At 49.5% G+C, this 12,139-nt stretch overlaps 1 protein-coding gene across 1 annotated transcript in view; it reads left to right on the top strand.

Moving 5' to 3' along the window:
* Positions 1-8,287: 8,287 nt before the first annotated feature.
* Positions 8,288-12,139, top strand: part of VWA3A (von Willebrand factor A domain containing 3A) — a 45,311-nt gene continuing 41,459 nt past the window's right edge. The window contains exon 1 of the mRNA XM_087815230.1: positions 8,288-8,337. The gene's annotated coding sequence lies outside the window, so the exon portion shown is untranslated. The remainder of the gene's footprint in view (positions 8,338-12,139) is intronic.

The raw sequence follows: 12,139 nt of genomic DNA on the forward strand, positions 1-12,139 counted from the left end.
ATATTTTCAAGCACATTGCAGGTTTTCTACAGATCAGCCCCAGTTCCATAGACTAAGGCCACCCAAGATTAAATTTCAAGAAGGAATTTTTCATGAGACTTAGAAAATTTCAGAGCTGGGTGAAATGTGCAAGCGCATGTTCAGCATTTCCATTTTCCAGATGAAGTTGGACTCAGAAAGCTCGTTGGCTTTCCCAGAGTCACACAACTAGGCCTCATCAGGACACTCAACACGGGACAGGCTGCCTTTGACAAATAGGCTTTGGACAGTTGTTCAAATTCTATAGCCACTTGAACCAGTCTTCCTTCAGCTAATCATCTACTTCAGCCCATCCAAGTCATTTCTGCCCAAATAATCTTAAATGAAAGCATATCGTTCAAGTTCTGTCGTTCCCCCGTCTGCAGGCCGAAGCCCACACTTCTTCAGCATAGCATGGAAAACCTTCGCGGCCTGGCTTCCGGCTGCCTTCAGTCTTCTTTCCCACCTCCCTCTCGGCACTGACAAACCAGCCTGCTCATTCTTTCGCTCCCCCTGCAGTCTCTCTTGGCTGTGTCTGGACTACCTCTTCCTTGCGGTTTTCCTTCATCCCTCCCGTATTTGAATTATATTTTAATTTTTTGTGCGTTTTCTTTTGCTTATACCTCTGTAACCGCTTACTAGAGAGGAGTAGGCAGCCTGGATTCAAACCTCAGTTCCACAGTTCTAGTTGTGTAACCCTTAATAAATCACTTAGCCTCTCTGAGCCTTGGTTTTCTCATCTGTAGAATGGGGCTAATAGTGCCTACATTATAGGGTTATTGTTGGTTTAAATGAGATAAAGCTTCAAGTGTCTGGCACATAGTAAGCATTCAAATGTCAGTGCTGTGATTATTAAATACTTCTCTGTAACTAGATTATAAACTCTCAAATGCAAGGAATGTGGCTTTCTCATGTTCCCTAGAGGCCTGGCAGAGTGCTTTACTCATGAATTATAACTAAATTTGGAGCTGGGTTATAAAGGAAAATTATGAAACTCTCCTGGAGCTTTGAAAGACCCAGTGGCCTGTCCAGGATTGCTGCAGTGAACTTCTGTCTGAAAGCAGAGGCTTGCCTCGGTCAGCCGGTGTGGTCATGTTATTAGTGAGTATTTGACTATATAATGTGCCAGTTTCATTAACCTCCACTTGACTGCTGGACTCACAGTGTGCAAATGTGATTCACAGAGGACCAGAGAGGTGCGAGCACCCTGCTGATCCTGAGGACTGGAGGCTTCGTCAGCCCTGTGGGTCCTCCAGTATCCTGAAGCCATACAGTGGGTATGTTTTGTAAAGACTTGGTTCTCCCACAGTGGTTTTAATCATTTCTGTAAAAGGAGTGGGCTCAAAAATTTATTACTTTTTTTTTTTTTTTTAATCCTCACCTGAGGATATTTTTTCCATTGCTTTTCAGAGAGAGTGGAAGGGGCAGAGAGACAGACAGACAGACAGACAGACATCGATTGGTTGCCTCCCACATGCCCCCTGACTGGGGCCAGGGATCGAACCTGCAACCAAGGCACGTGCCCTTGGCCGGAATTGAACCCAGGACCCTTCAGTCCAAGGGCCGACACTAACCACTTGAGCGAAACTGGCCAGGGTGGGACTCAAAAATTTGATCTCATTTTAGATGCAGTTATCCTCAACTGGCCATTTGGGGCCCTTTAGTAAATACTGGATCACTAATCAATCCCCACTTATTATCCATCAGGGTAAGTCTGTAAAATTAATGTTCTGTCCTGACTCTGGCACTCTTCATGTTTTCTAAATATTTGTCTAAGACCAAGTATTTTCCTAAATTGAAAGGTAAAAATTCATTCCTTGACATTGCTTTTGTTCTCTATGTTGAAATACAAATGCAGGTGAACCAATCCAAGAAAAGCTTTTCCTTTATCCATAATAAATTGCTCTAGGAAAAAAATAATCCACATATCTAAGAAAGCGTTTGATTGCTTCGTCTTCTATATATTTTCCTAGTGTTGTGAGCAGCAAAATGGACTTGAGTTGCAGTCTCACCCCCTCACATGCCTCATTTCTGTGTTCAGGGTAACCAATAGCTGGGTGTTTTTTGAGGTTTTTTTCATATATATTTTTTATTGATTTTAGAGAGGAAGGGAGAGAGAGAGGGAGAGAGAAACATCAATGATGAGAGTCATTGATCGGCCTCCTGCATGCCCCCTGCTGGGGATCGAGCCCACAACCCAGGTGTGTGCCCTGAGCTGGAATCGAACCTCCATCTCCTGGGTCGTAGGTCGATGCTCAACCACTGAGCCACACCAGCCGGGCACCAATTACTGTTCCTTGTCCTAAGTGCTATTGTGGAGAAGAACATTACCATGACCCTAAACAAGACAAAAGGATTTTTTTTTACAGTTAACACATCTGTAATTATTACTTTTTACATTTTTAATTTATTTTTTAGAGAGAATGGGAGAGAGAAACATCGATCGGCTGCCTCCTGCAAGCCCCTTCCCAAGGATCAGACCCACAGCCTGGGCATGTGCCCTGACCCAGAATCGAACCGGCAACCCTTTGGTGCTTGGGACAATGCCCAGCCAACTGAGCCACACCAGCCGGAGCATCTGTAATTATTTTTAATGAGTATAGGAAATTAAAGTTTCCTCCCCCTCAATCCACTTTCCAGACATTACTGTTGTTAGCAGTTGTTATGTATATATATGCGGTTCAGTTGTTTAACAAAAGCAAGATCATTATACATATATGCCACTACTTTCTTCTTAAACTTAATTTATCTTTCTGTGTCAGTAAATACAGATCTTCCTCATTTTAATATATATATATATTTTTTTTTCCCCATTAGTGTATATTTAGGTTGTTCCTAAGTTTTTGTTATTACAAATAATGCTGCTGTGAACTTAGACCTTAGGTAACAGAAACTGTTCAAATATCATAGTAAGCTGACATTCTAACTGCAGCATATCAACTACTTTTTAAGGCAATTTGTATTTTTAAAAGCACTGTGGCTAAATAGTGGCATTCGTTAAAAGTTTGAAGAAATGAACATTTCAATTCATGTTATGTGGCCCTAGCCTTTTTGGCTCAGTGGTTAGAGCATCAGCTGAGGACTGAAGGGTCTCGGGTTTGATTCCCGGTCAAGGGCACGTATCTCAGTTGCAGGCTCAATCCCCGGCCCTGGTCGGGGCTGGTGCAGGAGGCAACCAATCGATGTGTCTCTCTCACATCGATGTCTCTGTCTCTCCCCTTCCCTTCCACTCTCTAAACAGTCAATGGAAAAATATCTTGCGGGAAGCTTAACAACAAAAATAAATGTTATGTGCTTTTCCATATGTCATCTTAATGTACCCTCTGCCTGTGGAGTAGGAGATAGTATTTTATAGACTAGAAGAACTAAGGATTAAAAGGGTGAGCAATTTGACTCAACAAAAGTGTGCACCACTACTGTTTGCCCACCAATATTTAACAAAATCCTAACAACAAAAAAGGGTGTACCCAAAGTTCTATGCCTTGTAATTGGTGAATTGAGTTTCAAACATGGCTTTCCTGGCTTCAAGTCTAGGACTGCTTCTGCTGTCCCACATTACCAGTTTGGCTTGTCAAAAGAAAATAAAAATAGCTTGTCCCAGTTACATGATTCCTTGGCTCAGGCATGAATCTATGGTTTGCTTCCTCTGGCTGTGGAATGCAAACCACCATAAAAGGTAGTCCTCTTAGAAACAATCTGTGAATGTTACATATTTTGTTGAGAAAAAACAGTATGTAAGTTATTAAGTTGTTTGTGTTTAATCTTCCATCATTTCCCTCTCATTGTCCAGCTTTATCTCTGGAGCTGTCACTAAGTGGTATTTAACTTCCTTGATTGGTGAGCTACTTGATGCCACCCACTGATTTTATTGGGACCCTTCTTGGAATTGAGCACCCAGGAAATCTTTCCAAACAGGCCATCAACTAGGTCCCTTCCACCTTGTTAATGGGAAATCTATTGGTTATTGGGTTACCCTGGGGTAATGCAGAGGTCGGTGGCTCAAACATTAGGAAGGTCCTTCCAGTAGTTTGTCATCTGTCTGCACTTCTTACTGCTGAGACATTAACTGTGCCAGGCTGAATGGTGCAGTAGTTCTGTGTCCAACCCACACATGGGTCATGGTCAGCTCTGGTGAGCTGGGAACCCCTATGCCTGTGGATTTCTCCCTGGGAACACCAAGGACCCGCTTCCTCTTAGGCTTTGCCAGCTCATGCAAGTGCTGCTCCCTCTGATTTTCAGATCTCTGATTTCTTGACCTCTGGGGATTATCCTTGCCCCCTTTGGCTTCCCACAGGGGTATGTTTGCCGGGGACCCATGTTCCCTTCTTTGGTTAAAAGACACAGGTAAAACCCAGCTCTTTCGTTTGGAAAACTGCCCCCTTGCCTACCTTGAGGCCATGTGGCTCTTCTGGCTCCGGGACTGGACACAAACCAGCCTGGCCAGTCACAGTGCTGTGTGCAGGAATGGGCATGTCATGTGAGCAACCCAAGCCGGCTCCGCTGAAACTCCTGGGAGGGAGGTGTCCTCCTTCCTTCAGGGCTGCTAAGTTGTGTGGGGAAAGAAGGGTGCTGCTGGCGTCCAAGTCAGGCCCTCGGGAAGAGCCTCCCTAAGAATAAAGCAGTCACGGAAGCAAGGACTGAGAAGTGGAGGCCCGTTCCTGTGACCATCACTTCAGCCTCCGGGGCGAGCCATGCTGGAGCCAGAACTATCCCGGGGTTTTTCTGTTATTTGAGCAAACTCCCTTTTGCCTTAAGCCTATTTGAGTTGGGTTTCTGTCTCTTCCAACCACTTCCACTTTCCTCTTGACATTCATACCCCTTACTTCTCATGCTTTGACCTGTCACTGAATATTTCAATTCGCTTATCAGGCTTTTACAAAAGACAGAAAAAACTATTCACTTCAGGCTACTGCTTCTCGGCCCAACAAAAAGCACCTGCTGCTGGCTTGAAATGAAGGTAAGAAGTAAAGTAAAATACAAGTTAACATCTAAAAATATGTATCACATAATATTACCTTAGCCTGTTTGGGCTACTGTAACAAAATACCACAGACTAGGTGGCTTATTAAAAACAGATTTAACTAGTTAACTAAATTGTGGTGATCATTTCACAGTATATACAGATATCAAATCATTGTGTTGTACACCTAAAACTAATATGTATGTCAGTTATATCTCAATTTTTAAAAAACAAAAGGAGGGCGTAGATTGCTAAAAACAAAGTCATAAAAGTCACCACCAGCTGCTCATTCCAACACATGAGGATTATAGCGACTCGATTCTGCCAAGAAGTACAGTAGTTACTACTGTATTTATCAAAAAGTTTAAAAACAGCCTAGCTGGTGTGCCTCAGCGATTGAGCATGGACCTGTGATCCAGGAGATGGAGGTTCGATTCCCGGTCAGGGCACCTGCCTGGGTTGCAGCTCGATCGCCAGCAGGGGGCGTGCAGGAGGCAGCCGACCAATGGTTCTCATCATTGATGTTTCTCTTTCCCTCTCCATACCTCTCTCTGAAATCAATAAAGACATATTTTTTTAAAAAAAGTTTAAAAACCTTTGGAATTTTTTCAGATTTTAAGAAATCAGGCCCCGTCTGGGTGGCTCAGTTGATTGGAATATTGTCCTGTGCACCAAAAAGGTTGCGGGTTTGATTCCCTGTCAGGGCACATACCCAGGTTGTGAGTTCTAACCCATCGGGGACCGTACAGGAGGCAACCAATCAATGTTTCTCTCTCACATCGATGTTTCTCTCTTCCTCTCTCTCTAAAATCAATAAACATATTCTCAGGTAAAGATTTAAAAAAATCATTGAGGTGCTTATTACTATATACTATGTAACATCCCCGTCAGAGACTGAGGCAGCATTCCATAATCACAGAAGGTCTAAAGATTCACATTAAAAAGTATAAATTGTGCCTTGGCTGGTGTGGCTCAGTGGTTAAAGGGTCGGCCTGCGCACCAAAGGATCAAGGACACGAACCTGGACTGCAGGTTCAATCCCTGGCCCTGGTCAGGGCGCATGCAGGAGTCAACCAATCGATGTATCTCTCTCACATCGATGTTTCTCCCTCCCTCCCATTCTCGAGGGATTAATCACAAGGACCTAATCAGGAGGCCCCAGCTCCTAATTCCGTTACCTAAGGAGTTAGGTTTCCAACATAGGAATTTTGGAGGAACACAAATAGAAAATATATTTTGGGCAATGGGACCAGATTAGAACTCCTAAATAAAGGCCAGAGATTATTTGACCTTGACCAGGTACCAAGAACTTAAGGGGCCCATTGTGAGCCATATACGGTCTGAGGATTGCTGAGCAAGATGGTATCCGCACATCGCTTTCCTCATGGCTGGTCACACAGCCTGAAAAACTCCGCTTTATCCATCTGCTCAGACACTCCAGAGTATCTGTGTCATGTAAGTAGAAAAAAACCAGTAACGATGACTTTGCAATGCTGGGTTTTCCTTTTGTAAAATGCTGAAACCCTATGTATCCATCCCTGGCCCATATGGCTCAGTTGGCTGAGCGTGATCCCAGGCGCCAAGAGGTCTTCGGTTTGATCCAGTCAGGGCACAAGCCTGGGTTGTAGGCTTGATCCCAGTAGGGGGCGTGCAGGAGGCAGCCGATCCATGCTTCTCTCTCTCATCCATGTTTCTCTCTCTCCCTCTGGCTCTCTCTCTAAAATCAATAACATATTTAAAAACAGCTTGGCTGTCGTGGCTCAGTGGTTGAGCATCAACCTATGATCCAGGAGATCCCAGTTGGGTTCCTGGTCAGGGCACATGCCCAGGTTGCAGGCTCAATCCCCAGTAAGGGATGTGCAGGAGGCAGCCGATCAATGACTCATCACTGATGTTTCTCTCTCTCCCTCTCCCTTCCTCTCTCTGAAATCAATAAAGACATATTTAAAAACAACAAGAACAAAACCTATGTATCCAGGAGCAAAAGAAGTTGTGAGGGTGGTGAACTATGTGTCTCCGCCCGGGGTCTCCAAAAATGGTCTCAAAGCTAACCAGCCCCTTCCCGCCAGGACTGCCAGCAAGGTGGGCACAGGGACCTCACCTTGTTCCCAGCGTCGCCACGGGTGGCGGTTTGCTCTCAGCCTCCTGTGAGTCTCACCTCTTCTGATTTCCTTACCTTTCTGACCTCCCTCCTCTCCTGCCTTGTTGGACTTGACCAAATGCCCTGGATTTACCGGCGCAGCTCGCAGCCCATGCCTTCCGCCGAGCGCCCGGTGGAGGCCAGCAGCTTCTGTTGCGCGGGCTTTGCGGCAGACCCGGCCAGCGCCTGAGGGGGCCCTACCACACCACGACCTCCACCAGTGGGGCGTGTTCTGAATTATAAAAGTCTAGGCTCAGGAAGTGAAGGCGGTGATTCGAGAAGACCTGGACGGGAAAAACAGCGCAGACCCCTCAGCCACGTCCAGGCCCGCTGGCCGGGGTACATCGCTTCCTCTCCCTCACGTCAGTAAAAGGAGTTGGAGAGGCCCCCAACTATGGGCCGGGCCGGTTACGTCACACTCCCGGGGCCGCTGTGACAGATTCGCGTCCCGCAGTCACCGCAGGCCGCAGTTCTGCTCGGTCGCGAGCGCGGGTGGGAACGTTTGTGTGTTCTCGGCGCCAGCCCAGAGGATTCTGAAGGGTACCTGGGTCTGGGAACCACTGCAGTGGATGCTCTTCCGAGGCTAAGAGGTCACTGCGCCCGCTGTCGTGTTAGCTCTACGGGCAGGAGCGAGGGCCCGGTCCCACCGCCAGGCTTCCGTGGGCGCGGGGGGAGCGGTGCGCCCGGCGGGAGGTTAACCGCGCGGCCCTTGCTTCCCCCGGGCGAGGAAGGGCCGCCCCGCCCCGCCTCGGGCTGCGGGTGGTGCGGCCCGTTACCGTGGAGACCAGCCACACTCCCATCCCCGCCTCGGGCTGCGGGTGGTGCGGCCCGTTACCTTGGAGACCAGCCACACTCCCCTCCCCGCCTCGGGCTGCGGGTGGTGCGGCCCGTTACCTTGGAGACCAGCCACACTCCCCTCCCCGCCTCGGGCTGCGAATGGTGCGGCCCGTTACCTTGGAGACCAGCCACACTCCCCTCCCCGCCTCGGGCTGCGAGTGGTGCGGCCCGTTACCTTGGAGACCAGCCACACTCCCCTCCCCGCCTCCGGCTGCGAGTGGTGCGGCCCGTTACCGTGGAGACCAGCCACTCTCCCAGGGCCGCCTCGCTACATAGTTGCTGGGAAGAACTGGAAGCTGGGAGAGCAGCCCTGGGGGCGGGGGCCCTTCTCCCGAAGACGGAGAAATAGACGGAGGCATGCGGGTGGGGGCCGACCGAGGCGGTAAGAGGCGGGGGGGAGACGCTGACCCTGGACCGGGAGAAAAACTAGGGAGCCCGGGGGTGTTAAGCGTCTGCTCCCTCCGTGCCAGGCGTTGTGCCAAGTGTTGGGGGTACAACAGTGGATAAGTAATGGGGCTAATTGGGAGACGGAGGATGACCACTGGTGTGAAAGGGGGTGGGGTCGGGGGCGGCAATTGGAGAACACTTTTCTCACGGGGGCTTAGGGGGCAGCAAATGGGGTTCAGGAGAGGCCTCCTGAGTTTTCTTGTCAAACAAAAACGGCCAAGGACATTTCTAGAAGTCGGTACAACTTGAGCAAAGAAAGGCATGAAATAACAAGGTGTGTGTGAGAGAGAGGGGGGGGGGAGATGGAGATGGAGGGAGGGGGGGAAGGGGGGGGTAAGAAGGCCCCGACCCGAAAGAGTGAGAAAAGCCCGTGAGGGTTCCCGCGATTACCCACGGCCTGCGGGTCCAGGGCTGGGTCTGAACAGGTAGCAAGGTGAACGCTCTGCATGTTGGAAAAATCAGTCTGTCAGCAGAATGTAAAATGGACCGGGTGGAGGCAAGACTGGAGGTTATTTGGCCGTTAAAAAATACAAATCCTGGGATGGCTTTATTTTGGATAAGTATTTAGGAGAATCTGAAATCCAGCTTTTAGCAAAACAGGAAGCTAACTGAAGGATTTCTTTTATCCACTAATCAGGGCTACCTCTCTACCCATGACCGAGGACCATTTTCCATGTCCCCCTCCTGTGACCAGTCCCCAGAGTAAGGTTACCCACCTTTGTCAAAACTCTGGACCTGTCCTGAGTGCACTTATTCTACAACTATTTGGGGGGAGCTACTATGTTCTAGGCACTGTTTTATGCAAAAGCCATCTAGCAGCAAACATAACTAAGTTCCTGCCCTCGTGAGTCTTACCTCTAGTGGCTTTATGGGGACAGAGCAGGGAGAGACAGATAGTAAATAAGTAAATAACAGATGATGGAACGTGCTGAGGAGAAAGGAAAGCAGGGTGCGAGGACTACTCTTTGAGATGGGGTGCTCAAGGAGGCCTCCCTAACGAGGCTTCATTTGCACAAAGGCTTGACCTCGCCTCCCCCAGCGCCAGCGCACTCTGGCTCCCAGTCGGCCCTGTATGTTCACGGATGAAGGGTTGCTTAAGTATCCCATGAAGTGCTTGAAGGGGTGGCCCCTGTGGCCTACCGGGTGCTGCATCTCTGGAGCAGTTTCCAGGGCCCTTTCCCATTCTCCGTCTGATTGGATCCTCTGGAGGACGACAGGGTTGCAGCAGGCAGGGCAGTGAGTCGTCCCCCTTCCGTCCTGCAGACGAACGCAGGTCCAGTGCCCTTCCTGAGCGCACAGCACGTTGCTCTGCAGCCCTCCTCCCTCCTGCACCGGCCCACACGGTCACCCCGAGGCCAGGCCGCAGGCCTCCCAGTTCATTCCGTGTTAATCTGTCACTGAAATGGAACTGAGACACCGAGGGGTGCCCACGGTTTACGAGGTGTTTCCCACTAGAGTCTCCCAGCAAAGCGTACTGGAGTGAGGCCTGTTGTTTTTTAAGACATTGCCGCGTTATCTTGGTGCCTCCCCAAAAAACAAAGCATCCTCCGAATAAAGGATTAACGACCAGGAGAGAAGAGCAAGTTGCCACACCCTCGTCAGGCTCCTGAGTGATTTCAGGAGAACGCGCGCTTGTGTTCAGGCTGCATCTCCCTTGGAGTTTCTCACTTGCTGTAGTTTGCCAGATTTTTCTGGTTGCTAATAACAGGAACCCCAATGAGCCAGCTTAGGCAAAAGAGTAGGGATTATAAAGAACGGGCTACCTCATGGAACCTGAGAGCAGAAAGTCAAGTCAGTTCTCACAAGTGCTTGGGATCAGTAATGAGAAATTCAAGACCCAAGGCAGTTTCTCACCCTCCTCCCCCTTCACCTCCCATCCCCAAGTATTTCTTATCCCCCTGGCCCTCCTCCCACGTCAGCTACAACCTAATGGGAGAGAGACACGTTTTTAAAATCACACTGATGAATGTATCATTCTAAATTAAGATAAGTGCTCTGAAAGAAAGGCACAGCTCTGCGTTTATATAACACAAAACAACCCGAAGCAAAGCGGGATGCTCGAGAAGACTTCCCTAGGAAGTGATATTTGAGCTGAAATTTGAGGGAGTGGTTTGGGAGAAGAATGTTCCAGAGCAAAGACAGCACATGAAAGGCCCTGTGGTTAAAGGCGCCGAAGGGAGAGGGTGCGTGGAACCCAGAAGCGGGGAGCGGTGGGGAAGTGGGGAAGCCGGCGAGGTAGGGACGCAGCAGCCAGGCCACGCGAGGCCTCAGAGGCCATTGTAAGGATCTTACCCTTCACCCTAGAAATGAAGGGAGGTCTTCGAACAGTTTTAAGCAGGAGAGGGAAGAGGCGTGACATTGGATTTCTGTCTTTAAAACGTCCATTGGGCTTTAGGGAGGAGAACAGATTGGGTACAGGGTGGCCAGTTAGGGTCTAGTGAAGTTGTCCATGGCCGAGATGACTGGCTGGACAAGAGAAGTGGCAGTGGGGACAGATAAGTGGAGAGACAGACGAGATTAGGCGATGGGTTGGATAGAGGGAGCGAGGTGTCCAGAATAATTCCTAGGTTTCTGACTCCGGTAGGCGGGTGGCGAGTCGTCTCTTTAAGCTCGAGGACGGGCGGGTAGACAGGTTTGTAGAGACTGACTGAGTCTTGGCCGAGCTGAATCAGGTGCTCCAGGTGGAAATACCCAGGTCTGGAGCCAGCGGGTGTGGGCTTCTGACACACAGCTGGGAGTGATTGTTGTGTCGGTGTAGCTGAAGCCCCGCAAGAGAGGAGGAAGGTCTCTAATGAGCCTGGGGACACCGACTAAAGGCTCAGGGAAAGGAGGAGGGGCCTGCGAGGAGCCCGAGGGGGGTGAGGGAGCCAGGAGAGAGTGGCCGCAGGGAGCCCGCGGCGGGCAGTGACCCCTAACGACCCTGTTCTCCCAGGACAGCTTCTGAATGCTTCCCAGACAAGCTTACTGATCCTTGTTGGGTACATGTCACCACTGAGTCACTGAGCTGAGAGAGGCGGGCTGGGGACTCCGCCCTCTGAGAGAGATGCGGTTCTCAGAGAAAAAATGCAGCCCTATCCCAATACTTTCCTTTCCCGACCTTCTCAAAATCGCTGTGGTCACTTGCTGTCCCCTTTCTCATGAAGCCTTTGCCATACTCTCAACACAGCCACCTCCTTAGACCTTCCAGGTCTAAGCTCAGAAGGCACCTTCGCTGACCCCTTAACCTAGGGTAGAGCCCCTCCTGACTGCCCTCCATCACGGCACCGTTTGCTTCCTCCACAGCACTTTCCATAATGTGTAATTAATGTAATTTCAACATCAGTCTCCCCCTCTGGAATCAAGCCCTGCAAGGGACACGGACAAGTCTCGCTTAGTGGTTCTGCTGGGGATGACTGTGCTCCCAGGAGACATCAGGCCATGTCTGCAGACGTGTCAGGTTGTCACAACTTCGGGGACAGGAGTGCTGCTGGCATCTAATAGGCAGAGGCCAGGGATGCTGCTAAGCAATCTGCAAGGCGCGGGACAGCTTCACAACAAAGAACGATCTGGTCCAAAATGTGAGCAGGGCCAAGACTGGGAAACCCTTGTTACCTTGTTTGACATTTTACCCTCAGCACCTAGCACAAAGCCTGGCACCTCGGGGGCATTTGATGAGTTCATTGGGTGAGTTAAAGGAGAGCTGAGCTGAATATAGGTATCCCCCAGGGCTGTTGTCCGCATGCTGCACTTACCTTTCT

This window comes from Miniopterus natalensis, chromosome 3 (genome assembly GCF_054644295.1).
Source record: "Miniopterus natalensis isolate mMinNat1 chromosome 3, mMinNat1.hap1, whole genome shotgun sequence".
NCBI classification, from domain to species: domain Eukaryota; kingdom Metazoa; phylum Chordata; class Mammalia; order Chiroptera; family Miniopteridae; genus Miniopterus; species Miniopterus natalensis.